At 39.4% G+C, this 27454-nt stretch overlaps 1 protein-coding gene across 22 annotated transcripts in view; it reads left to right on the top strand.

Moving 5' to 3' along the window:
• The window catches only part of LRRC4C (leucine rich repeat containing 4C), a 1217033-nt gene that overhangs the window by 715767 nt on the left and 473812 nt on the right, over positions 1–27454 (top strand). For all 22 annotated transcript variants that reach the window (XR_010841223.1, XM_067037027.1, XM_067037022.1 and 19 more), the window contains one exon: positions 3675–3811. The gene's annotated coding sequence lies outside the window, so the exon portion shown is untranslated. The remainder of the gene's footprint in view (positions 1–3674; positions 3812–27454) is intronic.

The following is a 27454-nucleotide window of genomic DNA, read 5'->3' as shown; positions in this document are numbered from 1 at the left end:
GACAGTGGGTATCTGTAGAGGCCGTCAAACTTCATGGGCAGCAGTAGAACATAGTCAAGTGCTTTCCAAAACTCACCACCAAAGACTCCTCCAGCATTTCCTTTCTGTCCCATGAACCCCATAATTTGAATTTTTTTTCTACTGAACAGAGTCCATGGATTTAATGACACAGTGTGTTTTTCGTATTCTTATTAAGCAGTCTGCTATCTACTTCTGTTGTCACTCCAGACTGATATTAGAAAACATGGTTGCCTCTGAGTTGATTTAAATCCAGCCACAAGGGCTTCCCTGGTGGCGCAGTGGTTGAGAGTCCGCCTGCGGATGCAGGGGACACGGGTTCGTGCCCCGGTCCGGGAAGATCCCACGTGCCGTGGAGCGGCTGGGCCCGTGAGCCATGGCCACTGAGCCTGCGCGTCCGGAGCCTGTGCTCCGCAACGGGAGAGGCCACAGCAGTGAGAGGCCCGCGTACCGCAAAAAGTAAAATAAAATAAAAATAAAAATAAATCCAGCCACAAGGACACTTGATCTTTTAGATAGCCCTTATCTTATTGTAAATGATACTAGTCACTGCTTCTTTTGAAATACTGAACATAGGGTTGGGTATTGCTTTCGTAGGAGATTAGTAAACATATAAAATGATAATATTAAAGTAGAAAGGGAAGTGGATTGAGACAGAAAACTTCAGATCATCTGGAGGGAAAAATAATGATGTCAGAGAGGTTGGAAAGAGACCCTGGGGCTCCCTGCTGGTCTTAAGCAAGTGTTAATTTTCCGCTCTTTTATCCCTGATTCTGACAGATACGTGGCCCATTTCCCTAGCTACTAGTCCCAGATAAGTGGCAAGATGTATGAGAAGGTAAAAGCGGTGGATGTTGAATCAGACCCTGCTCCTTGCTGCGTGAGAGATTTAAGAGAATCCCTCTGTTTCCCCAAGCCCTGCTTTTCCAGCTATAAAATGAGGCCATTGGGCTATGTGATCTTGCTATCTCTTTCTATTCTAACGTGCTGTGATTTTTTTTTTTTAACATCACTTCTCTGAGCCTCATTTTTCTTATCCGTAAGAATGGGAAGAATGTCTACATCACAAGGTGACTTTGAGTATTAAAAGATAGCAATTGAGTATCTTTCCTTATACAAATCTACCTGATTTGTTATTAAGAGTTCATAGAATGAGTTCAGATAGTGAGAGGTACCACACTGTTTGAGTCTATTTCAGTTCAGTAGTTCATATACTAAGTGGTGAGTTTTGGATAGTGAAGATTTATCAAATGTTTTTTGTTCCTGGATGTCTTTGGAAGCGCCTTACACATAGGCAACCCTCAATAAATAAAGATTTACTCTGGTCTCCTTGACCTGGAGGATAGAGACAGCCTTGTTCAGCTTTGCACCCTGAGTATGTAGCCCGGTGCCAGAGTCAGGAATTCCCAGTGGATGTTTGTGACCCTCAGGCAAGTCACGTGATCTTGCTGGGTCTCAGTTTGGATGTAAAATGTATTCAACAATACCTACCCCCCATAGAGTCTTATAAAAAATCGTAAAAGATCATTTCAAAAAAGGTAAATTCATGACTCTCACACAGATATAAAATGATCAAGTGTAAAAAATTTTACATAACTCATCAATCAATGAAAGAACCAGGAGTGTTACAACCAGTTAAGAGAAAAATCCAAAATAAAGACACATTTATAGATCAAGAATATTGAAATTAATGTGCTAAGGAGGTAAAACTAGCTTCTTGCACAGTGAAGAGGGAAGTCAAGTGAACCTCTACTAGACAGAATAACATTTGACTTTAGAGAAGAATTATTTTGTACTGCTAATAGCTCTTTATGTTTTACAGAGTTGTAAATTCTGTAGAATTCTGCCATAGAATCACATAAACAGAAAGGTGTGCTGTAGACAATGCATATAGTTTTCCATTGAAGCACAAAATTTTCCCCACATAAATTAATGAGATAATCATGTAAATTACTTAACTGGTGCCTAGCATACTGCAAATTTCCAATAAATGATTACTTTAAAAAACTGTAACAATGAAATAGACTGTTTTGTAGATACTCAATAAATTGAATCAGAACTGCAACTCGAACAATGCCTTAGTCTATTTCTTAGGTTTGTTATTTGTTGTCTCATGTAATTCAGGGTCCTCCTCCTCTTTTTAAATATAAACTCTACTATATTTCTTTAACAGGTGACAAGAAGAGTCTGCAAATTGCAGAACAAATTTAAACATTTCTCTCTGCGTTAAATACAATACTATCCTAATGGGAATTCTTACAATAACCCAGAATGACAATAGCAAAACCAAGTTCGAGGCAAACGTAACAATGGATGTTTATTCATATGTTTGTGGAAGGAAGACTCCTCTGCTGTCACTTTTGTTTAAGCAACAGCTCAAAGTGTTGAAAAGGGTAGTCTGTTTTATGGAGTAAAAGGAGGAAATACTGAGGTTGTATCTAATTGGCAAGTGTTCTATTAAGATGGGATTTTGGGAAGTGCGGGAGACTTTCTAATTGATACATTTGACAGTTCTTGGTTGGCTAAAGGGGACAAATAAGAAATTTGCGGTTCAAAAGAGTACGGATTGTTTAGTGTGAGAGCAGAGGGCTTTCTGTGGCTATTTCCTAGAACAAGAAGGTGTCTATGGAGTTCTTTGTTCCTGTCATAACGATCCTTCTAGACTGGGAGGAGAGGACCACTATGGCTGATGGTTTCTTAATATAAACCAGTTAATACGAGTGAGAGTTCGAGAAGTAATATGGTTTAGATGTGCATGAAATGATTTTGTTGAATTTAGTTAAAAGAGCCCCATGAATCCAAGATAGACTGAAATTTCAGGCCTAAACAATTGTGATGGGGGAAATAAAAATCATGTGGTTAAAGAATCTGACCATAATTATATGATACATAATGACATGAAATTTAGTATCAGTTTTTCCTTGTAAGTCACCATAGCCCAATGTCCAACCCACTCTTTTTCTTTTGTCTTAAGACAGATTCAATGCAAAAAAAGTTTTGATATTAATTATTTAAACAAAACAATAATTGATGGTCCTCTCCCACACCTGAGTGACGAAAGAGCAATGAATTCAGCTTAGCTGGTCTTAAAATCTGACCTCCCCAATATGTAAGTCTTTCCTCTATGATCTGAAAAATGAGGCTAATAAAAACTTGCCAGACAGAGTTATAGGTAGTAAGTGCTTAGAAAGGTATTTGTACTAATTGAATAAGATTATATATATATATATATATATATATATATATATATATATATATATATATATGAGTATATACATATATAGTAACTAACAAACAAAGCCCCAGGCCCATGGTAACGTCTCAAATGTTAAATTCCTTTCCACCTCCTCAGAGCATGCAATAAGAAATTTTTAGTGAAATCTATTATATTGAGGCTCTAATCAACAAACTTTTATTAAGCCTTTGCCAATCACCTGGGCTTCTACTAGGCGTTAATTGGAGATACAAAACCTCATTAACATGCAATATTGTTTTTAAAAGAGAAATTTTTTCTTCCTAAATCTTTCTATTAAACAAATAAGAAAATGTTCAAATATATTTAGTGTGAGTTATGGGCGCTATAATCTAATTGATCCACCAGCAGTTATTGAGCATTATAAATTCCTAAGTATATCCTTTTATTCTCTTTTATATAGGAGTTACTGGAGAAGCAGAGATAACCTATGTAGATTAACAATATGGAAACATCCTGAAACCACTTTGGAGTCTCAGTAAATTGACTGGATTCAAGTTTCACAAACAGGGAAACTGGCCCATGGACAATTTGCTACAGGTAAGTGAGAGGTGTAATTTACTTTGTTAGGATCTTTCGGAGATTCACTGACTGTGAGGTTCTTAATTACATTTCAGATGATTGTAATGTTCGTTCGGTACAGCTGACAGCTTCTCTTCTCTCCCAAATGTACACATGTGGATGCCAACATATGGCTAAATGTCTGGCCATTTCATCTTGTTCATTTGGGCTTCAGTCAATTACAAAAGAAGGAAGCAGGGGGAAGAAGTACCCACCTCATAAAACTTACTCGTGGTGATTTATGTGCAGCGGTGTGAGTCACACTGTTCCTGGGACAGATGTTTCTTTGCGCTGCCGGGGAGTTGAAAGAGCAGCAGATTGTTCTGTCCAGGATTCAGAATAAAACAAGCAGGCAAATGGTGATGCCTCCCTCCTTCTTTGAAACTGGGGCAGCAGTTGGGTCATTGATATGGAACAAAGTGTTTAGGGAAGGTAACTGGCTTTTTATTCTCCCTTTGAAAACCTGGTGAGATTGGAAAGCTTGATGTGGTGACAGCATGACAGTATTTTCTCTTGGGCTATTGCAAAAGCTGAACTTGTCTGAATGAACTGGTGGAGAAGGATGAAAGTCTAAGAGACTCATACAAGTGGCAGTTTGTGGGCTGAGGGCACAGGATGTGGCATGGTCTGTAGCTCAATGTTGTATAATCAACAGTCAAGGGCGCTTGAGCCTAGAAATAGGAGCTGTCCAGCTCTGAGAAATGGAAGTAATCTGTTCATTCATCTGTGGCGTTTCACTGTGTTGAGGAGAAAAAAAAGTAAGATCAAGTCATAGTGCTATTAAGCTCCATCTATGGCAAGGGAGACATTTCTACTTGTCATTTTAATTGGCAAATACTTACTTGAATCATTCCTGCTGCTGTTTTACGGGTGAAGTAGAAATGTTATTACAACCTGGCACCAGGGCAAGAGGAATTGCTCTTACATTGTCCTGTTAATATTTAGCTCTCTCTGGGTTGCTTGTATAACAGCTGTCTGTCCTGAATTCATAACTGAAGAGCTTCCCTGAAGACAACTATTCTTTCCTGCGTCAAGTGCATCACATTGTATAGATTAAGCTAAATAGAAGACACGTTATCTGTCTTCTGGGAAACCACTTTGTTTGGAAAGTCGCATAAGAACATAGATATGGAGGTGTTTTCTAGCATGTAAAGTGCTGTCTAAAGATGAGGAGGCGATGGTAAGATAAAGATATGGTAGCAGCCCCTCAAGAGGAACGTGAATCAACAAAGAGAGAAAAAGGCCTGAAGCTCTTGTTTTCTGGTTCATTTGTTTTTTTTAAGTATATGTGATGGTCCCCTTTCTTTGCCTTATATCTTAGTCCTTCTATCTCTACAGAAGGGAGGATGTTGTTTGCTTTTACTTCTATTCTTGTGTTTATAGGGAAGAAAGACTCCCATGAGTGACTCAAGTGAAAAGAGAATTATTCTGTTAACATGTGTGGGCTGGAACTGAAACAGAATTTGAACAAGAAAAAGAAAAGACAGTTCTAGAACCTTCTTAAATGTCTGTACCATTCTCATAAGCAACAGGGAACTTATCCTTTTTGCAATTCAACTTCTCTTTGAACATATATATTCCATTCATTCCTCTCTCTGTCTCCCCCGCTCCAACTCTTCCTCTCTGTCGGCTTCTGAACGCTTTTCTTACCCCTCTTTTATTTGCTTCTCTCATAATTTTGCCTTGCACATAGCTTCTCATGGCCTCTTTGGCCACCTCCCGTGTATTCAGCTTCAAATCTTGCTGCTAATGGCCTGCCTCTGTTGGGTTACACTCAGGAGACAGAAACCACACTGGTTATATTAAGAGATAAAATGTAATTTAAGAATGATGTACCAGGTATCGGAGAATTAAAAAGGCGAAAAGGGGCACTGATAAGTCATAGAGGTAGAAGTTGCAGGAAGTGGCTACTTTGGCTGCAGGGACGACAAGCAAGAGTTTGAGATGATTAGAATTTAGAATATTGGAGGAGGGCCTTTACGGAACTGCAATTTAGGAGTCTTGGGTAGGGGTGTTGCCTGAAAGACACAGGAACTTTATTTAGAAGCTTGGGTGGGGAGGATTCAGCCTTGCTGGGATTAACGTCTCTGAGAAGAATTACGCTAGCTAGCTGGTGTAGTACCCCAGGAGCTCAGATTGGCGACCGCAAAGATCTGGGACTCAGAATTTTGTGAGGAATGGCGTTGAGACAGTGTGGCAGCCCGGCGACTTAGAAGGCAATCCACAGGCAGCACGTCTCTGAGGACCGGGTACCAGGCAGCCAGTGCAGTTACATCACTCGGAGCGGGGGGCGGTTCAGCTGTTTCTAGGTGTGTAGGAAAAAATGCAAAGTGGAACCAACTGTTGTGTGGGGTGTAGGTCAGGAACAGTCCCCCTCCTGCTGTCCCGTCGCCCTCTAGCTCTCTCTATTGGCAGAAGTAGGGAATCAGGTGGCAAAGGAGAACTGTGCTTTGCAGAGACCCAGGCTCAGCATTTCAAAGCAAGATAGAGGAGGATGGATTTGAACTGAGAGATAGCAGTTTAACAGTGAGCACATAGCTTATCCCTTGTTTATGTGTAAAGGGGTGTGTGTGTGTGTGTGTGTGTGTGTGTGTGTGTGTGTGTGTGTGTGTGCGCGCGTGTGTTTAAATTTTCAAAAGCGAGACTCTGATTGTCTTGATTCGTCTCTTCACTGAGGTCACAGATTTTGACTTACCTAAGATTTGCCTGGCTTTTAGTCCTGTGCCGCTCCTGGCTTAATTGAGTGGTATCAGGTGGTGGATTATAATGGCATATGCAATGGAAAACATTCCTCTTAGGGCCGTAATCTCTTTTTCTGAAAATCAGCTAAGGGCATTCATGTGGTTGCTATGTAGTACAGGTGTAAAATATGTCCATGTGATATTGTTAATGATTGACTTTTTAATTAAGCTTTTTAATTGTGAAACAATGGTACATTAACATGTAGTTTTAAGCAATAACATGAAGAGACCCCATGTCCTCTTCTCCCATCCCCCCAATGATAATAGCTTACAAAACTATAGAACAGTAAATACAACAACCATGATATTGACATTTGTACAAGGAACAGAGATTTTCTGTCACCACAAGGGCCCCTCCCGTGGCCTTTTTATCCCCACACCCACTTCATTCCCAGCCCCAACTCCTTCCTTAAGCACGGACATGTCCATAGTTTTGTCATTACAAAAATGTTGTGTAAATGGAATCACACAGTATGTAACATTTGAGGACTGGCTTTTTTTCACTCAACACAATTCTCAGAAGATTCATCCAAGTTATTGGGTGCATCAGCAGTCCCTTTATTTATCCAGCTAGTAGTATTTTATGGTAAAGAGGTACAACAGTTTATTTTACCGTTCACCTTTTGAAGGATGTCTTGATTGTTTCACTTTGAAGCTATTACGAAGTTGCTAGAAGCATTAATGTACAGATTTTTGTGTAAACATAGATTTCATTTCATCGCTCCAAAGTGCAGTTGCTAGATTATATGGTGGTTGTATATATAGTGGGTTTTTTCCAGCTTTATTGAGAGTTAATTGACACATAACATTGTGAACGTTTAAGGTGTACAGTGTGATGATTTGATACGTATACAGGCTGTGAAATGTTTACCATAATAAGGTTAGTTAACACATGCTTCATCTCAAATAATTACCATTTTGTTACTGTTGTGGTGGTGAAAACATTTAAGAGCTACTCTCCTAGCAACGTTGAACTGTATAATACAGTGTTGTTAACTATAGTCAGCACGCTGTGCCTCAGATTCTCAGAACTTAGTCGTCTCGTAACAGAAAGTCTGTACCTTTCGACCAATGTCTATTACTCCCACCCCTGGTAACAATTAATCTACTATCGGTGTCTATGAGTTCGATGTTTTTAGATTCCACATAGAAGTGAGATCATACAGTATTTGCCTTTCCCTGTCTGACTTATTTCACTTAGCATAATGTCCTCAAGGTCCACCCATGTTGTTATAAATGGCAGGATTTCCTTCTTTTTATGACTGAATAAAGTTCATATATCTATATATGTTACACATAACATTTTCATTATCCATTCATTTATTGGTTGACACTTAGGTTGTTTCTGTATCTTGGTTACTGTGAATAATGCTGCAGTGAGCATGGAAGTGAAGATACCTGTTCAAGATAACAATTTCAGGGCCTCCCTTCCCTTCCCTGGTGGCGCAGTGGTTGAGAGTCCGCCTGCCGATGCAGGGGACGCGGGTTCGTGCCCCGGTCTGGGAAGATCCCACATGCCGCGGAGCGGCTGGGCCCGTGAGCCGTGGCCGCTGAGCCTGCGCGTCCGGAGCCTGTGCTCCGCCACGGGAGAGGCCACAACAGTGAGAGGCCCGCGTACCGCAAAAAAAAAAAAAAGAAAGATAGTGATTTCATTTCCTTTGTATATATACCTAGAAGTGGGATAGGTGGATCATATGGTAGTACTATTTTTCATTGTTTGAGGAACCTCCATACTGTCTTCCATAGTAGCTGCACCAGTCTACATCCCCACCAACAGTGCACCAGGGTTCCCTTTTCTCCACACCGTCACCAGCATTTGTCCTGCTGGTAATCAGTCTGACAGGTATGCCGTAATATCCATTGTGGTGTTAATTTGCAGAGAATAAGTTTTGAATTTCAATCAAGTCCAGTTTATCAGATTTTCCCTTTGTTTTCCTAGCCATAGACCCCAAAGGTTTTCTTCTATGTGTTTTTTCTAAAAATTTTATAGTCTTTATTATATTTAAGTGCACGACTCATAACCCATCTTGAGTTCATTTTTGAATGAGATGGGAGACGTAAGTCACATTAAAGACATGCTTATGGGCGTCCACTTGCTCTTCTTGGCGTTGGCATCTATTGAGGTTTTCATCCATTTGAAAGCTTCCTGGTTGTTGGTGTAATGAATAATTTGCAACTGATACTTGGATCTTTTGGGTATTATATTATGAGACTCTATATCTTATTTAAACCTTCACTGTTAGCTGCCTTCTTCTGATATTGCTTCAGCAGGGGAAGGGGGGGTAAATTACATCAGGTGGGAGTGGAAATTCATGTTCCTTACTTGGCCTCTGTTGACACGTGAGTGGGTGGGGCCTCCTCATTACTTCCGAGCGTGGGCAGGAGTTCCAGCGCCCACCAGACAGCCACCGATATGTTCCTGGTTGGGAGGAATAGGAGGGTGGTGTAACTCTACCCATTTGGCCACCACTGACACTATGGGCAGAAGAGTGGCCTCGTTCCTGCTGGGAAGTAGTGAAAGGCCTGACTCTCCATGAGGCAGAATCTGATACATTTCCAATATGTCAGGGAAGGTCCCCTGTTACTGCTGACTGGAGGTAGAAATCCAGGCTCCCCATGTCACCTTCACTAGCAAAGCAAGGGGTGGAAGGTGGCCTTGTGGCTACCTGGCAGACATAAAAGTTCTAGTTTCCTACTTGGCCTTGTCTGATACCACCTTGTTGGGGAGTTTAGGGGACCTTGTCACAGCTTGTTGAAGGTGAAAGTCTAGGGCCCCATTAGGGCTTTCCTGGCTTGGGTAAGGATGAAGCAATATGTTTTTGGAGGTGTTCAGCTGGATAAGAGAGGAATTGTCTTAAGAGTTTTCCCTCTTGCAAAACTGCATTTTCCTTGTCCTTAGGACAGAGAGAAGAGACTTCTGTTGTTTCTTTCTTTTCTTGTCTGTACCTGTCAGCGTTTCTGGGTTTCTGGTCTCTTCTACTTAAAGTCTGGGGTAGATGAGGTAAAAGGAAAACCCAGGAATTAACCATCATGTCATTACTTGGATCTAAGCTTCCTTGACAGCCTGTCTCCTACTCTGCACCTTTCAACTTCTTCTTATATATTTCTTTTAACATATAACGTCCAGGGGGTATAACTGTACTTAGTGGGGTGAATAGGAAAATGTAAGTCTACTCTATCCTCCTGGAAGTAGAATCCTTTGGAGGCATTTTTGAAGATATTTCGATGGGTCTGCTTTTATGGTTAAATTTTTAAAATAATAATTCAGGTAGAACCATACAGCTGTAAAACAAAACAAAACAAAGCAAACAGACAAACAAAAACACTCAACCTTTCACTAAGTCTGTTCCCCTGTATTTGGGTAGGAACACACGCAAACCCATCTCAAAGAGATGATTACTTTACACAGTACAAACTTACAGATAATTATTGAATGACGAAATCATCGCTAAATGGATTAATTTGGCCAATTGTCTCCTACGTGTGAAACACTGTTCTGGGCACCAAGGAGGGCATATCACATATATATTTGTGATATAGACCTAACTATCAAGTTATCTACAAACCATTAACAGCGCTAAAATGGAAAGGCTACTGTAACTGTAATATATAAGGTAGAAAGGTATCTTTCATCTCTTCGGAGCAAGGCGGTGTCTTGTTCATCTCTGCTGCTAGTGCCTACTGGAGCACATTACTCATCATACGTGACTTGCTCAAGGAGTTTAGCAGACGGAGAGCAAGCGCTTCAAACTGCTGGGAAATAATCTGTCCTGTATTTTCCAAAAGCTCAGCAGAAGGAGAGTTCCACAACATTACTAAGTAATGTATTCTCACAGTGTACATTCCTTTACCAAGTTAGAGAATTCTTTATGTGAACCCTATCCCTGCAAATGAACTGAGGTGCTTATTCTTCTAACTTGGATAGGAGAAGAGCAGAGATACGCATCATTCTTCGATACTTATAAATATTTAGGATCAAGTGCCCCCTCTATCTCATCATACATGCTCTAACTCTAAATACCAACCACCATAGCTTCATGTTTACATATATATATATGATGGCGGTCTGTGAGTCAAGTGTCAATCCCACTCATCCCAACACGCACAAGAAAAAAAACAAATAACTAAAATGAATAAACAAAAATAGCAACATATGGTAACAAGATGATTTAACATCACTGTCCTTTAAGACAGGCAAGAAGGGCTTCCCTGGTGGCGCAGTGGTTGAGAGTCCGCCTGCCGATGCAGGGGACGCGGGTTCGTGCCCCGGTCCGGGAAGATCCCACGTGCCGCGGAGCGGCTGGGCCCGTGAGCCATGGCCGCTGAGCCTGCGCGTCCGGAGCCTGTGCTCCGCGACGGGAGAGGCCACGACAGTGAGAGGCCCGCGTACTGCAAAAAAAAAAAAAAAAAAAAAAAAAGACAGGCATGAAATCTATCCTTAAACATAGCCCACGGAGAGGCTCTGAATTTCATGAGTTTATTGTAAAGTCTAACAGGCTGGGCATCACATAAACAATGGCTTTTCAGTTACCTAAGGACAGGACTTTATGCACATATATAAAAGTCCCTTGGCAGAAAGTCAGAATCACAGCAAACAAACTCTCTAGCATTTCGGTCCTGGACCAGGGGATGCCAGAGGCTTAGGGAAACCCAACAAGAGCCCTGATTCTAGGAATCTTGATGGGACAGAAACAGTCATGTTTAATGCACGGCAAGGGGCCTCCTGCGAAAGCAGAAGCGTTCTGCTCATCGTAGACAGATGGAAAGAGATCTTTCTGACTTATGTCATAGACACTCAGAGGACATAAACTTTGACTTGTGTATTTGATAAAGCAGCGGTAGACTTAGGGGGGCTTTTAAAATATTGAGTATTTACAGGATCAAGTTTTTAAAAAAGCATCCTGGTTTTTGTTTGGTTGGCTTTATCATAAAAGTCTTGCTCTTTGGATGAAGAGCTCTCTGTGAGTGCCTAGTTCTGTAAAATAAAAGGAACGAGCAAAGTTTGAAGTGGGGTGAGTTCTACTTTATATGATTTTCGGTGAAGAATAGGGATAACACATTGAACAAGAAAGAGGATATTTTCACGTGGTACACCTTGTTTCATGGAAATTCATTTTAATAGGCTCCTGAGACAGAAGATGACACTTAGAACTCACAGCTTTAAAACTTCCAAGAATTTAGAACATTATGGCAGCATTCTATCTGTCACGTAAACTTTATAGTTGCCGCAGAACGAAATGATCAGGGTGCCATATAGTATTCAACATAGAAAATAGCCTATATTAGCAGAAAATTGCACTACTCTGTGGGTTTTAAGGTGTACAAAGGTTATTAGATTAAAAAAATTGACCATGTATTAAGTTATTATTTCTTTTAAAATACATTTTGAAATATCTTTTAAAAATGTATTGGCATTATCATATGCAAAACATGTTTTTATTATTAGAAACTTAGAAACAAAATAACAAGATAATTACTTCGTTAAGGAAAAGAGATTAAAGGCATCAAAAAGATGTTTGAGAGGGAGTGGAGTTACTTCTTATTGTCATCATCCTGAGTGTGATTCTGCAGCTTTTCTGAATCTATAATGCAGATTTAGCCAATATTTCTGAGCTAGTTGAGGGCTGAGAGGTGGAGTTAAGAAACACAGACAACATCATCAGAGCAATTGCACTCTTGCCATATTCCAGCTTATCAAACATAATTTAAACGTTTCCAGGTGTATTTGAAGCACTTTTTGGAAGAAGAATCAGCCCATGTCTGTTAAGTCTCTATCCTGCCTGTCCAAATAAGTAAAACGATCATGTTATTGGCAGTACCTCAGTGTTCTCAACTTTTTTTTAAATGTGCTAAATATCATGGGAATTCCTTATGCTTGATTTGCCACATTTTACATCTTAAAGATGTAATATGGAGCTTAAAGCTCCATATTCATGGTGCAAATACAATGAAATATCTCTGCAGTAAAGCAAAGTGTATCACAGTGCACGTTTACTGTTCATGAAACTGAACCATAAACCAGAAATTTCAAAGGCAGTAAAACAGTTTGGGACAAGCATTCTATTCACTTGAATGGTGTGCTTCTATGTCAGAGAGCAACTCCTAAACTGAGTGCCTTGCACAGAGATGCCACAGTGGGAACAAACTGCTGAATGAATGATTGTTTTTTTCATACACCTGAAAATAACAAGGTAGAACCAAAGGTGTACTGTAAAGCCAGCTCTCTGAGGGAAAAAGAAAAAAAGAAAAGAAAGAGAAAAAAGCTCTGATTTGCAGTGTTTTCTTCTTTCTGGGGTGTAAATACTCCCCGTATGACCCATTTTAATTACCGATGTGGTGTCACTGAACACAGAGGTGAGAAAAGACGCTCAGAATGTCGTATTGTAGAGGCTGGTACAAGCTGGCTCCAGTCCCCTACTGGTTAAGGCCCCTTGACTTGCATTCATGTGATTTGGTAAAAGAAAATCATGCCACTGATTTCCTGTTGGTTAATTAGCCGACTTGATTTTGATGTGGGCCTTTCACCAGTAATGATAATAAAGTGTTACTTTTTTCCAGGTAGGCTACCTGCAGGAAGAAAAGTTGTAAGAATACCTCCCCAGGAGTTCCCATGCTTTTGATAGCAAATAAAAAGCAAGGAAGGCCTTGAGGATTTTCCTGAGGTTGAAAAAGAAATCTCTTTAACTAGGGCCACCTACTTCGGGGCCTGGGCACTGTTAAGCACGCCTTAAAGAATCCTTATTCTTAGCCTCTCGAAGCTCAAAACCTGAATAGGAAAGCCTTAGGCAAAGCACGCTTTAGCAACATGGTATATTAACTCTTAGAATTTATAAAATCCTTCCAATCCCCCATGATGCTGAACTACTTTTGAAGTCAAGAAATTTAGTGCAATACAGAGTGAAGTAAGTCAGAAAGAGAAAAACAAATACCGTATGCTAACACATATACATGGAATCTAAAAAAAAAATAAATAAAGTTTCTGAAGAACCTAGGGGCAGGACAGGAATAAAGACGCAGACGGAGAGAACGGACTTGAGGACACGGGGAGGGGGAAGGGTAAACTACGACGAAGTGAGAGAGTGGCATGGACATATATACGCTACCAAATGCAAAACAGATAGCTAGTGGGAAGCAGCCACATAGCACAGGGAAGTCAGCTTGGTGCTTTGTGACCACTTGGAGGGGTGGGATAGGGAGGGTGGGAGGGAGATGCAAGAGGGAGCGGATATGGATATGGATACCTAAAAAAATAAATAGGTATTTCAGGAAAAAAAAAAGAAATTTAGTGCATACAAGAATAAAGAAATCGTGAGGATGGTTTATGATTAAAACATCATTCATTACAGAACTTTATGGATCAGACTCTGAGCTGGACATTCTCACTTATTTTATATTTTTTATTTAATTCATGTGCCTCTGCTCTTTATGATAAAAGTAGAAATTCTTTCATTTAATGAAGATAGAAGAGGGCATTCCCAAAGTTATTAAAAATAATATTTTAATAGCAATAGCAATCACCATCTGGTAAATGTCAACTATGTCCTAGACAGTTCACATTTACCATATTAGTTCATACCCAACAGTATTTCTGTTTTATAGCTGGGGTAAATAAGACTGAGACTGTTATGCATGAGGTCATGAACTAATAAATGAAAGAGGAGAAGCTGGATCACAAGTCGGCGTTCCTCCAAATTTATTGCTTAACATGTGTTAATTAATTCAGTCATTCCACAGATGTTTATTAAGCACCCACTATGAGTCAGGGACTCTTCTTGGCTTCAGGGATACAGCAGAGAACCACATCAATAGAAGTTCTGGCTCTCACCGATCTCCATTTTAGTGGGCAGAAACAGTCAACAAGCAAATAAGCAAAACAGAAGAATATGAAATTAAAGTTATGCTGGGTGATGATAAGTTCTATAGAAGAATACAGAGTAGGGAAGGAACATGTAGTATAGGTGGAGTGCCTCGCAATTGTAAACTAATAATCAGGGAAGTCATCACTTAGAAGATGAAAATGACCAGAAGGAAGTGAGACACTGAGGTTTGCAAATATCTGGGAGCGAAGAGGAAACATGGGCAGAGGCTTTCAAGTGACAGCAGGCTTAGTGCCTTTGAGGAGCATCAAGGTTTACGGAGTAGCTAAACAGAAGCAGGCTTGGGAGAAAGTGATGGGAGTCGAGGTCCTCGAAGTGGGAGGTATGGGGGAGGATGCTCGATTCCTTTGGCTTCTGTGGTGAGTGTAGACTGGAGGGAGGTGCAGGTGAAAGAAGGGAGGCCCATTCGCAGGCCGTTGCAGTAATCCGTGTGAAGGATGATAGTCGCTTGCACCGTGATGGTAGAGGTACAAGTAAGAACTGGTTGGATTCTGAATATATTTCGAGTAGACAAAATTTGCAGAATGATGAAAAACAGGCTGTGAGGGAGAGAGAGATTAAGAATAACTCTGAAGTTTTTGATCTGAATAAACAGAAGCTTCCATTTACAAAGATGGAGAGGATTGTAGAAGGAAAGATTTGGGAAGGAAGATAAGGAATTTGTTTTTCAAATGTGGTAAGATGGAGGAGATGCAAGAATAAAATGACATTATCTACTTCAACGTATAAGTTTCAATAAGTTAATCTATATAAAAGCACTATAAATGTTAATTAGCTCTTTTTCTTCATTCTGTTCTCAGTTGTGTGATATAATTATGTCAAGACTAAGCTTTAAAGACTGGCTATGATAGAATTGGTGGACCGTGGGCAAGATTTCATAAACAGAGAAGGGGCAGTTTTTAAACTTGGATTAAAAAGTCAGAACAGACTGATGTGTATTTGTGGGACAAAGTTTCTCAGAGAGAAGTAAGAGTCGAGAGAGATGAAGAAGATGGTATGGTTTGGTCCTGCTGAAGTCATTTTTAAATGTCTATGGATATGCATCTAATTTTTTCAGATTCTTCTCCCTTATGCATTATCACAGAATATTGAAGAGTGTTTCCTATTAGCATAGGTCCATACAGTGTGTCCTTGTTGGTTATCTAGTTTATACATAGCAGTGCGTATATGTTAATCCCAAACTTCAGTTTATCTCCCCCCGCTTCCCCCTTTGGTAACCATAAGTTTGTTTTCTATGTCTGTGAGTCTGTTTCTGCTTTTGTAAATAATTTCATTTGCATCATATTTTCAGATTCCACATGTTAGTAATATCATGTTATTTGTCTTTCTCTGACTTACTTCACTTAGTATGATAATCTCTAGGTCCATCCATGTTGCTGTAAGTGGCATTATTTCATTCTTTTTAATGACTAATATTCCATTGTATAAATATACCCCATCTTCTTTACCCATTCATCTGTCAATAGACATTTTGGTTGCTTCCACATCTTGGCTATTGTAAATAGTGCTACAATGAACGTTAGGGTGCCTTTTCGAATTATGGTTTTCTCCGGATATATGCCCAGGAGTGGGATTGCGGGATCATATGGTAGCTCTATTTTTAGTTTTTTCAGGAACCTCCGTACCGTTTTCCATAGTGGCTGTACCAATAACTGAATCACTTTGCTGTACACCTGAAACTAACCCAACATTGTAAATCAACTATACTTCACTTAAAAAAAAATTTTTTTTTAATGTGTATAGAGTCATTAAGAACAGAACCTGATGAATCTGGGTGAATGAAAGAGTAATTGACTCTGGATACGACCCATGCTGGTCTGGGAGTCCCGATTTTAGTATCAGATGCAGGGTAAGGAGGCAATGACTGTCCATCCTCAGACACAAGTGCAATGTCAACTGAAGGTGTTATAGAGCCATCAGAGAAGATTGTTGTGCCTCAAAACCATGTTCTCAGGGCACTCACTGCCAAACAGAGGCTGTAGCACAGCACCTTGACTGAGAAGACGGAGTGGACATTTCCTGATCAATGCGAGATATCCCAGACAGTTCCAGGAATAACTGTGGACATTTTCAGGAAGAAAGTGAGCCTTGGCCTCTGAGCAAGTTAGTAAGTATCTCATCCCGCCATTAACGAGGCCTCCTTTTCACTCTCTAGTTGGAGATGCCTGTGGTCATTCCTGCGGTATGTTCTATATGACGGCCATTTCTCCAAGCAGCCCTGGTGTACTGGATGGTGGCCTGCCCATCTGGAGGCATTAGGGGCTTTCACGGGCACTCTGAAAGCTAAATCCAGTATCACTTCTCTATCCTGAGTGTGCTCCTTGTACGCCATTCTTTGACTTTCTCATGCTTTAGGGCTTTAGATTGTTTCCCTTTATTTTCTGAGATGCTATTCCCCGTGTCTTCATACTCATGATTGCCCCTAAGATGATGCAGTTTTCCCAGCTCTAATTTTTCTTGCTCTTCCTGTAAGAAAGATTCGGCGCTCCTACCTGATCTTCCCTTGCCTGTGTGCTGTATTCCTTGGGCTGAGTGCCTTGGGCGCCTGCTACGCAGGCCACTTCAGCTCTTCCATGAACCTGTTTTCCACAATGAGTAGATACTGTTGGCAGCTGGCTGTTGAAACAGATGTCCTGCCTGCAGGGAGAGTGCTTCCTTGGGTTCACTTCCACAGCACAGCTGAGCAGTGAGTGCCAGGCATGGACTAGTGTGCTTTCCCTGGGGGCAGGGTCACCCTAGCCCCTGCTAGGTTGCCTCAAGATCTGAGTGGTCAATGGTTTGCCGCTTATCTGACAAGGCAGAGCAGACATGCTACACTCTCCTTTTCTCATATCTGCTTTTTACTCATATACGGTTCCTTTTTCCTGAAGTGTCTCCTCCCTGCTTCTGCCTTCAGAAACCAGACTTTTCCTCAGTACTAGAGTGATTATCATCTTTATGAAGCTTCTGATTTTCCTCTATTGCATATGAGTTCCTTGAATTGCCATTGCATTTTAGTGGCCATGTCTGCTTGTGTCTTAAGTATATTACTTTATATGTATTTGTGTAGATGTTCCTTCCCTTCTACTTGAAGTTTAGCTCCTTCAGTAAGGCGTGAACAATAAGCATCCCTTAGATCTCCATAGGCCAGCAGCCTGGGGTGTATTCGGAAAGGCTTAAGAAAAATCTTCCTGTGGACAACTAGCTTTAATTATAATTGAGATTTAAATTCATTTTGGTAACATACATTCAGGGTACTAGTGTTCAAGGTTGTGAATTTTATCATGCATCACCAGGGCAAAACCAGTAAGACAAGAAAGAGCTGGTAAATATCAGTAGTCTGTTAAAGTTATTAGTTTGTTTATTTTGCTATTATTTTATTTGGAGGGGTAGGGCTGTTGGGAATATCTTTATAAGACTGCCTTAGGCTATAAGGAAAAGTCTGTGGCCAAAGACAAAAGCTTTTCAATTTGTAGCATTTTGATCATATGTCTTATAATTAGCCATAGACACTCTTCCCCCTTTTTTCTTTAAGTTGACTAGAGTTAGACCAGGTAAATCTAAAAAGAATAGAATCCAGGTTTTGCTGCTAGCCACAAATATAAAGCAATTACTTCTAAAACAAACCACGTCTAAATGCTGGCAAAAACATCATAATTTTCAGACTTAGGAGAAAGTTACATGTTACTCCATGTATACAGTACCAATGAAACAAATATTTGACTTGGGTGATTTTTCAAAGATCTTTTGAGAGAACAGCATAATTATTTATTAAAATCTGTAAACCCTGAAAATAATTTCCTTTCCTATAATGAACTTAAAGATTCTTTGATATATAAATATATGAAGTTGCAGTATTGTCAGTGGTGAGAAATCAAGCTCCTTTCAGTATAAGACATAAACATGAATTCAGTGGCCTTTAGGTTGGAACTAGTAGGAATTAGAAATTATGAATTAGCATTCTGTACTGCTTTCCTACAATTCTCCATCCTTTGCTAGTCAGGCTTTCTTCATTCTGAAACCTTTCATCTAATACTAATACTATCATCTGCCCTGAAATCCAGAATCAAACAAACAAACAAAACCATCCAAAACCTGGCAATTAATTGTGAGAAATTGAAGCTCTTCAAAGTGTGACTATGACCTGGTACAATACTCTACCCACAACTGTATACAGGAGGGAAGAGGGGAACATACATTTACAAGTGTCATTTTTTACCCAAACTTGTACTGTCATTTAGTCCACCAAATGGGCTTTTAACTTAGGAATACCTTTCTTCCTCCCTCCCTCTCATTTCCATCAATTTTCTCCTGTAAAATAATCACATAAAGTAAAAATCAGACACTATAGAAGTGCAAATATAAAATCGTCTAATTTCCCCATAGTTCCATATCCCCCTAATAGTGGGGATAGACATATAGCTATTTGTCTCTTTCTGTTAAATATTCTCATCCCCACTTTGTAGAAGAGGTAACTGGAACTCAGAAATGTAACTTGGCCAAGCTGTGATTTAAATCAAGGCTTCTTATTGCAAAATCCCTGGCAGGCGTGTGTGTGTGTGTGTGTGTGTGTGTGTGTGTGTGTGTGTGTGTGTGTCCATTCCTTTCACATTCTGTGGACAAAGATGAATTCTCTTTTACGCTTGATAACATTCTGCAGACCCTGTCTGATCACTCACTCATTTGTTTATCCACATATTCATACTACCACTTACTGGATAATAAATGAGTAAGAATTAGAAAAATAAAGGACATAAGAAGAGGAAAAAGGAGGTACAGCTGTTGAGAAAAGGGAGTGAAGTAACCTTGGCAAAGATAAAGGGATTGAATTTCAATTAGGAAAGAAGGAGCTGAGTCTGGGTTAAAACAAACTCCCATTCTAAGCTCTATGCTCTTCAGCATTGTGCAATGCCTCTTACCTCTGATGCGCTGTTCAACTGATATGTTCCCCTGAAGGTTTTCATTACTAAAGTATCTTTGTTGCTCAGTCCCTCCGTAGTCACAACCCCCTGGAGGGAAAAGCGATCCGAGCTAAGTACCACACACTGTCCTGGGCATCGGTTTCAAAGATAAAAGATATGAAATCCCTGACTTTGTGAGGTCCAAGTGCAGTAATGAGAAGCCCTCCATGGCACTTATCTGTGAGGCTTTACAACAGCTTCCTCAGATTATGGAAGAGTTTCAGTTGCTTGTAACAGTATTTAAGGCTACATCTAAAATAGAAACCATGTTCCTGTCTATGCCCCGACTTCCTTATTCCATTCCTGCATTCCTTTCATCTTCATTCTACTTAGTTCATAGCCTGAACAAATTCTGGTGCCTTCAGAATATAGATATGGAAGGGCCAATAGAAAGAGAAGAATGTCTGCATTGAAAACATCAGGGAATAATCCAATCAGTCTTCCTTCTTGACCCCAGCAACACTTCAGAAGCTTTGAGTGAGTTCTCTGGGTCACACATGGTTCTCTTAAGTCAGTGGGCATGTGTGCTTTGGGGGGTGTTCTTTTAACCAATTCAAGTATATGTCTCCAGCCCAAAAGATCAAACGTAATGTTTCACTTTTGAGTCTGGGCCAGCCTTTTCAAAACCAAATGCCGAATTTTGAATTCCTTCTCCAACATACAGCTATATTTTCCTTGAATACAAATTTATTTAACAAACATTTTTCAAGAGGCATAAGGTGGTAAGGACAGCGGTGTAATTAAAATCAGTAATTCTGGAGTACAGATCTAGGGCTACCACTTACTATGTAACCTTGGCCAAGTCACTTAACTTCCCTGAACCTCAATTTTCTCTGTTGAAATGGTGCTAATAATAATTCCTCCCTCAAGTGGTTCTCACGATCATTAAATAAAACACTATTTGATAAGAGGCTTCACTGATAGTTTTGTGTTGAGTACTAGTTGTGAATTATAATGATATATCACATTCTGTATCTGCCAATAAGATCGTTATAGGGCTCCTGAAACCCAAATCAATTACATATTGGGGCAAATACACTGCATGCATGACATCATTGGCAAACAATAGAAAACTAATATGGTCAAGTGATTCCATGCTAATTAAGTTACTTTGGACCCCAGACAATACTTCCAGAGTACGATTTCAGGTAGACGTTTTCGTAACTCCTTTACCAATGCTTTGCTGTTATAGTCTTAAAGTAATACTCATGCAATCCTTTGTGTGTTAGAAAAAAGTCAAGTTGGAGTGAAGGTAGGAGAGGAATGAAGAAAGAGAGCCCGAAAACTTTCTGAAGTTTCCCATAGGCAAATACCTCGATGCTGTATTGGGGAAATAGCAATAGAATAAGAGTTCCCAGGGTAAAGCTATAAATGCCTTTCCCATTTTGCAGCCATATGTCTGTCACAATATCGAGCTGTCACATACTGAGATTGCTAGTGTGACATCTTCATAGTTTCAGACTGACTCTAACCCCAAACAGCTCCAGCACTTACTGGGCTACCACCCTTGCTCTGCTCCTCATCTCCCTGGCAGGTTAAGAGAATCCAGTGCTCCATGGCGGACGCATTTCTAGTGTGGTTTACCATTTGTGGGCATCAGACAATGCTTGGCACACATAAAAAAACCCAATCAGCTTTGCCCCTTTTTTGAACTGTGATAAGAGCCCAGGAAAGAGCATCAGATAGGAAGAAGAGAGTCCAGCTCATTTCAGAGAGTAAAAGTCAAAGCTGCTTCTGCTCACAGCGGAAGGACACATCACACGTTCAAGAGATGGATTAGGAAAGTCAGAAAACTCCCTTTATCCTCTAGAGGAAGCAGAGTAAATGCTTTTCTCTCTCTTTAAAGGGCCTATGTTTAATTTTAAAATATCACCATCATTTCACATTGAGGAATTACTCATAGAAATGGAATATCTTTTAAATGTCTCTGTTTTAGAAACTGTGCCCCGGGGAAAATGAGTATATTCATGAGTGGGCTATGAAGGTATAAAGCACATTTTATATCATAAAAATCTCTTTCTGTTACAAAGTGAAATGGCTTAGAATTGGGGGAAACTTTGGGAATGTTAAGATCACTGATGCTTTTGGTCATTGCAGCCAGAGTCTACTTTCGATTCTGAAAGGCAAGCAGCCAAAGCACTGAATTTGGGTGTTATTTTGGTGAGAGTAATAATCAGAGGATCTACTCGCAGCTGAATCACATTGAGATGTTATTGTGCAGCAGCTCTGAAGTCAGAACCCCAGATTAACCACTCTTCTGCTGTGTTCTTTAACGTTTCTGAAATGCAGTATTATGAACTACCTACCAAATGGTGGTAATGAGAGAACGTACTTCATGCGGCATTGTTCTGATTGTAAAAAGTAACTATATGAAACGTTTAGTTCAATGCTTGCTGCATTATAAGCTTGCAGTGAACATCAGCTAGTGGCAGAAGTGCTAGTAGAGGTAACCTGACTATGAAAAAACAAACAAACAAAACAAGTAAGAAAAGCAAGGGAATGTCTTAAAGCTCCAGATCTCCAAATCGTATCTGATCTTAGTGTTTTTTGTTCTTCTGTTTTTGTCCCACTGTGATTCTTGTATTAGTCCTTTTTGGAAAAATGATCATGAGATTTCCTTAAATAGGGTTTTGACTTTGTCCACATATAAGAACTTTTATAAGAAGAATGCATCATAAAATTCACAAAGTCTACAACCACAAGTTAAAAAAGGATAATAAACATTGCTTCAGAATGATACATATGTGATATTGGTGATTTCAGTGTTGAGGAAACATTTCAGAGAGAAGACCTAATTTGATATCTGATACATTGCCATCAAATATATTACCTAAATGTCTAGATATGTTCTATGTCTATCTGTATATCTCTGTGGATAGTGATAGAGGCTCTATAGCTATATAGACAAAGATGTTTGTATTAAATAGAATGAAAGGTAAATGGTTTTGTGCTATTGACCTCTATAATCTAAACTGCTGTGAGCATTAGATGACTCAGGCTGACATGAGAAGGATCAATGAGGTCAATACCATTTTATTTGCATGTGGTGACACAGGTGAGGGATTTAACAAGTAGGGGTGCATAACACAGAGTGAAACCATTCTTGTCACCAGAAAGTGTATTTCATGAAGCACACGTCCTTGGGTGCCTATAGCATTGTCTTCTTCGTGACGGTGACTTCAACAGACAAACAGATGCCTTAGTTTGGAGGAAGAAGATGGAATTCGGTAAGGCGTGTGGAAAGACACCTACATGGTAAAAGCCACATTACGTGAAAAATCCAGCCTGGGTAGTTATGGGATATTCGGTCAAGGGCATCAGAGTCTTCTTCCATAAGCATTTGAGTGGGATGGTTACAAAGTAGCCAGTAGGCCTTTTAAAGTCGTGTTTGTGAGAAAAGGGAGTAGCTGCCCAAAGCATTTTATTTTTAATAGAATGAAGGGTCAACTGTCAACAACAACATTTGCGTGACTAAATGTTATTATCAGCAGGCTGAAATCAGAACCAATTTTTACACTGTCTTATAAAAAAAATCAACCCTCAAAGATTTTTCTGAAGTTGCTAACAAAGGACAAAGATGGTTTAATTATAACTTGCTAACGGATATAAGCTGGTCAAAAGATGAGAGCTCTGATATTTTTTGTTTGTTTGTATTTTTACCAAAACAGGCCAAAGCTTATTTAGATAACAAGTGAAATAAAAGTGGAATTTTATGATTACAATTGAGGAAATATGATATTTTTTACTTTATATAAACATATAAGAAAAATAAGCACTGCATTTACTTAAGACTCAAATTTTCAAGTTCCATCAGACTCGTTGGAAACATATCAAATTTGTCCAAGGTCCTCTAACTTTGGGTTAGAGCTAGAGCTGTTTTTCTTACTAGAGATCTAGAAAATAGCAATAAAATGCGTCAGCCTTGCAGACTTTTGAAATAGTCAAGTCTACTTCCTACTGTTTTGCAGTTAGATCTGCAGTGTGTTGCTGAAAATATGTGAACTCAACATGCAACAATTTACATAGCACATTTACAAAAAATAACTAGTAATATCACTGTGAGGTAGGTAGTACCATTACCTCTAATTTATATATAAGAAAAACCAAGCATGATTAAGTGATTTCCCTGTGGGTCTTATACCCTAAAAGAGGCCAAATTAGGTCTTGATCTCTCCTCTTTGGACTCTACGTCCTATAATCCTTTCTAGTATCATGCAGTGCCTTCTACATGGTTATGATAAAACTAGACCTCGGTTTAAAATAACTCTTTCATTATAAAATTTTGTCTTCTCTAGGGAGCTTTATAACTTTCAAGTGCCATTATGTCCATTAACAGATTTGATACTCAAATCATCCTGGATAGGTTTGGAACCTCTGTTTTACATGTAAGAAAATTAAGACACAGTACGACACCAAATAGTTCCTAAAGACCAATCTGGGACATCATTACGAAAGTACAGGACTCTATGTCCACTGCTGCTTCTGTGACTTGAAATAGAACTGAAGACTTTCTATAGGAGGAATAATTGACCAGAGGGATGAAATTCTAAAAAAAATGTTTGAATTTAGAGAAATGTTTCTTCATGTGTGAGTTTCTTAACATCGAAGTGTTCAGATGGCAGCATAGAGGCAGAGAAGGAATTGTACTCTCTTGAATATATGTTCTCCCTAGGGAGGCAATCACAGGCTGACTCTAATCAATCATAAATGACAAAAGGGCAGACTCTTCATATACCATCTGGAAGGAGGTCTTAGGATCAGAGTGCAGCTTCCTCTCTAGGCAAATGCAGCTCACAATGTATTTTTCCCCTGAGCGGCTTAGCCAGAGTTTTATTCCCTAAGTGCAAAATCCTTTAAAAATCATATTTCACAAGATGAGACATACTTAAGACTCACTTCATTCCAAAGTCAGACACTCATTTTCACAATGCTTGATAGTCACATACTACAGACATTCAACTGTGGACTCCCGTAGTTTCTAATCTTGAAAATAGTAATTTGTCTTTTAATATCAAGCTATTTCCTCTGCCACCTCATTTAATTAATGATATTTCTCTCCTCTCTCATCTCTGTCTCTCTCTCTCTGAAAACAGCTTGCTCCTAAAGGGAAATATATGATGCTTGCCATTCTGTGTTATTATGAGAATTCCTCTTAGGATAAAATGTAACCCTACAGGGTGTTGTCTGCATTTGCTTAGCAATGTGCAGACCCATCCTAGAACATGGCAAAAGAAAAAAGTAGAGCTGATAGAGCTGATAAATATAAAAGGAAACCCTGAATTACATGGGAGATGAATGATTAAGAAATTAAGTGGTGTCAGACCTAGGAGACTTAAATAAAAACAGGGGAGATATGGAATTGAGAAAGGGGGGGGAAAGCATTCTTGTTACGTGAAGAAGAAAATGTGTCTGGTTTATCTATCTTTTGCAAACTGAGGGGATGTATTACTCGTGCTGATGTGGCACTTGGATGGAGCGCACGTCAGCTGGGTTAGGGTAGAAGGGATATTCTCCTGAAAAGGCTTTAGGGGGAAAGTGATCCCAAATTGCTGTCATTTAAACAGAATGATTCTGGCATAACTAAGCTAGAAACAAGAGAAGCAATTAGCATATGTGGATCTGGATGGTGACAGTCAGGGCTACGTGTGGAGCTTAATGAAAGTTGCTCAAAACTTTTAGCAGCTGGATGTTAAAGGTGCACAAGTCTTAGCATTTCCTTCTTATCTAGTACTTGGTGCCTTGTGTAGTGACTGGGGAAAAACATAAATGAATTGAACAGCACTGGACAAATAGGAGACACTCATTCATTCATTTATTCATGCATTTGTTAAATGTTTATTAAAAGCCTATTTTATATCAAACACATTTATAGGTACTCAGGATGCAACAGGCAGCAAAAGTTCTAATAGAGCTTACCTTTGACTAGGTGGGTCCAGATGTAAATAAGAATCAAAGAAATACATAGTATTTTGATAGCAATAAGTGATAAAGAAAAAATAAACAAAGCAGAAAAAGAAGGTAGGAAGTATCTTGGGGTTGCAACTTTAGATAGAATGGCTAGGAAAAATGTCACTGAAAAGATGACATTTGAGTAGAGACGGGAGAAAAGTGAGGAAGTAAGCCGTAAGGATAGCTGGGAAATGTGCGTTCCAGCCAAGGGAGTGACAATTTTGAGGAACAAAGCGAGGCTAATGGGTTTGAAGAATAGTGAGCAGAGAGGACTGTGTCAGAAGGTCAGTTCACAGAAGATGAAGGCAAAGCGTAAGGGGAGGAGGAGACCATGTAGCACCTTGTGCTCCACTGGAAAGGACTTAAACACTTTTATCCTGATTGAAAAATAAGACCATTGGATAGTTTTGAGCAGAAGACAGAAACAATCCAACTTACAATTTAATGGACTCACTTTGGCTACTCTTTAGAGCTAAGACAGAGTGAGGGGAAATGAAGCAGACTCAGCAAGACTACTTAGGAGAGTATTGAGGTAATTTACATGAAAAAGATCGTGGGTTTGGATAAGAGTGGTTACAGTGGAGGTAGGGAAAGTGGTCAGAGTCTGGATAATTTTTGAAGGTGGAGATGACTGGATTTATTTTACACGGAGTAGCAAGTCACTTTTGCTCAACTACTTTATTTGGAATACGATGGACAAGGAAATTAGGGGAAAAAAATGAGAAATTTTGTTAACAGTAAATTGTATGGTAGGTGGTGGCTCAAATTGTTATGGAGTACTTTGGAAGAACATACTATAGCAAAACTTGGCAATAGTTATTCTAATGTGTTGAATACAATAAAATACAATGATCTTATCTATATAACATGGGCTATATCTACATTAAAATTTTAACAATGTGGCCTTAAGTGTCTTATTTAAAATGCTCACTTTTGTTATCTGAAAAAAAGAGCAATAGTACCAACGTCACAGTATTATATTGAATGTTACACAGTCTGAGTTGCTTATTGCAATGTTTGCACTCTAGTGAATGATCACTAAATATTATTACCCACCTCGTTAAGCTTATGACGGCCTCAGAAGTTTGTTGAGTTTGACAGTAATATATGACCTTAAAGGCCTTGTATTAGAACACAGAAACACTGGACTTGAAATAAAAACACCTAACTTCAAATGTGGTGGTTGTTTACCCAGCCTTATTGATTGTAGATATTAAGGCTAAGGTGGGTCTCCTGACTTCAATCCAGTGCTTTTTCTGTTGTGCTCACATTTCTTAGGAACACAGGTTGTGTTATACCCAACAAGAGTCCCAAATCCTGCATGCCAGCCAAGTTTATTCTTCATTAGGCAGGAATCTTTGGGTCTGACCAAGCAATCAGCCTCACTTTTTGACACAGTTAGTGTCTGTGCATCTTGTTGGCGCATTAGAGAGCCAAACTGAAGACTGAGAACTGTCAAAGAAAAAGCCATTTGAGGCACATCCCTAGTGATTTTGTATCACTGAACTAATTCTCAAGTTACCAGGGTTATTTGGGGGTGGGCGGGGGCAGGATTCTGAAAATACAGTTCATTGCCAAATGTGGGGATTTTGTTTTGACTGCAAACTGCCACAGACTATCAAAAACATACTGTCCTCATGTGTTTTTTAATCCAGTTAGAATTAGTGATGGGGAAATAAGTGAACTGGAGTCTAATTCAAACATATTCATTAAGGCAGCTTCTTCTTAACCAAGTTTTATAACCCTCTCTGTATCACTAAAGTAACCGAAGGTCAAGCAAATATAGTACAGTGATTGCAGAATAGGAGTTTGGAAACCGTATGATCATAGAACATGTTTCTAACTTTCTGTTCAAAAATGGTATACATTGACCAAACAGAGTAGTAGCCAGCTTTCCAGGTACTCTTTATTTTTGAAAGAAGGAGTGAATTTACATTTGAATATTCAACTGGCTTTTGGTATGCTGAAATGTAGAGAAACAATACCTTCTCTACCAGAAGATGCTATCTATACAAACACACAATATTGGAAACAAATTTAAAGAAATTTTTAATTTCATAAAGTCTTCCACCATTTTGAAGAAGTTGTGTTTAATTTGCTAGTTTCTATAATGTA

Source organism: Kogia breviceps, chromosome 7 (assembly GCF_026419965.1).
Source record: "Kogia breviceps isolate mKogBre1 chromosome 7, mKogBre1 haplotype 1, whole genome shotgun sequence".
Lineage (NCBI taxonomy): Eukaryota > Metazoa > Chordata > Mammalia > Artiodactyla > Physeteridae > Kogia > Kogia breviceps.
The sequence above is the reverse complement of the archived record's forward strand: the minus strand, read 5'-3'. Positions and strand labels throughout refer to the sequence as shown.